This window comes from Carettochelys insculpta, chromosome 1 (assembly GCF_033958435.1).
Source record: "Carettochelys insculpta isolate YL-2023 chromosome 1, ASM3395843v1, whole genome shotgun sequence".
In the NCBI taxonomy this organism is placed as follows: domain Eukaryota; kingdom Metazoa; phylum Chordata; order Testudines; family Carettochelyidae; genus Carettochelys; species Carettochelys insculpta.
Genome location: NC_134137.1, coordinates 50,106,864 through 50,109,053, shown reverse-complemented (window position 1 = coordinate 50,109,053; position 2,190 = coordinate 50,106,864).

Below are 2,190 nucleotides of genomic sequence, written 5' to 3'. Positions count from 1 at the left end.
AGGGCAATGCAATGTGGGAAGATGATGTCAAACACCACTGAATATACCCACAATGCTATGGGGATGAGAGACCTGTCGGATAGGTTCCCACAATGCACTGCGGCAACAGTCACTGTTTGCCGATTGAGTGTGGCAACAATAAGCTGACACTGTGAGGAGCCGATGGGAGGTGAGGATAGTTAGATTGCAATTTATAAAGTCCAGCGTTAAAAAAAAAAATCAATATTAATATATTCAAATTTATCTGGTAGTGTACACGTAGCCTTAGTAAATTGGAAGCACAGCACCATTCAGTATAGCATCTGCCTGAAGAGACCCAAAATAATACTCTCTCCCCTTCCTATTTCACCTCTCTTGAAGAATTAACAGACTATATTAGGACATAGCCGTGCTCTCTCTGTATAGATCCTTGATCTGAAGTCAGTTTTACCTTCTCCCCAGCCCAGGCTGGTGTGTTGTCCCATCAGGGCTCAGCAGTACTACTGGTTTCAGATGTCTAATATCTAATGCAGGCATGGGCCCCACCCAATTCACAGTCCATCTTAGTATATTTCATGCTCACAATACTTTAAAAAAATCTCAAGTATCACACTTTTAGATATTTAAAATTTCAGAATGTTGTTAGCATGTGGGTCCCAACCCCAGCCACAAGGCTTCTGTAGGGACTTTGCAGTATTGTCACCCTTACCTTCTACGCTGCTGCCCATGGTTGTTTTGCCTTCAGATCTGGGCTCCCAGCCAGAGGCCATGAAGCTTCCTGGAGCAGAAGGTTCCTGAAGGTGGGCTTGACCCAGTTCTGGGATCAGCCAATGCAGGGGAAGAGGAAGTCCCATCCCTCTTCAGCCTGGCTAGGAGAAGCAGCTGATGCCTGGCACATAGTAGGACCGCTCAACCCTGTCCTTCCCGAGCTGTGGGCCCACACCTCAGGGGTTCAAAGGACTTTTGGGCTGTATATGTTTAAGTGTTGAGTGGTGGGGTGCGGGGGCAGTGATCATGGTGCTTCCCTGATGATGGCGCTCTGGGCGGTCACCCACCCATAAAGCCAACTCTGGCCCCCCTCAAAAAGTCTCTACCCCATTCCCTATACAAGGCCACCTGAACTTCTGCATTACTGCTGGCACTGGGACTGTCTTCAGACCTGGGCACCCAGCCAGCAGCAACCACTCTCTGGCCACCTAGCTCTGAAGGCAGTGCAGGCACCATGACATGTATACACACGAAATGAATCCCATCTAGAAGAGTACCTCATCAGACCAGAAGCACTGCCCCCTAGGAGAGGGAGATATTTTGGTTACACCTAGGAGACATGCCCAGGAGTGGGGTCCCACTGTTTTAGGCACTGTACAACCAGATTCTTTCCCTGCAGAACTTAAGTTTAAAGAAGATAAAGACACACCTTTGATAAATCATCATCAGAAGCCCAGAGCTACTAACTTAAGATCCCTCCCCACTTTCCCCTGAAATAACAGCCCTTCCTTCCCCTCTCCCTGATTCTAGCCACGAAAGACAGAACCCTTTGCTACCATTGCTTAGAGTTCTCTTCCCATATCCTCTGCCTCCACAGCACAATAGTGAGTCTCAGAGTGGGAAGAGAAGGGAAGGGTTTTTCTCCCCATATTGTTTTCTTCCAGAGATTTGTGAAAGTGTGGGCAAGTCCACTTCCCCTCACAAAGGAGGGCTCAAAGTCCATGCTCACTTCTGGGGAGAGAGTGTCCACATGGCCTGATTTTTTGAAGTAGCTCATAGCCACTTTCTCCCCCCACGGAGGGAAATGAAGAATTCTGCAATTTTGAAGTGGGAACAAAAAATGTGGATATGGTTCTTATTTTTATCGCTGTTATCTCCTATTTGTTATGACACAATCCTAATTTAATACCTTTCTGAAATGAACTCTTACTTAAAGCACTGGAGGATATAATTAGTAGATTTGAACTGGTGATAATATTCATGACTTTTGTATTTACAGTGTTTTTCTTATGTTTTAAATTTAATGAAAAATTAATATTGTTTAACCTAATTATATGTTGGGGCCTGTGAAATCTGGCCATGCCCCCTTTTAAAAGACTGTGTCCTCTTATGCCAGAGTATTTTTAAGCTATTAATGTTTAGGTTTATTGTAAAGTTAGAATTATAGTTAACTTAAATGTTCATTTTCCCCAATTTGACAGATGATACACGATGCATCCTCAA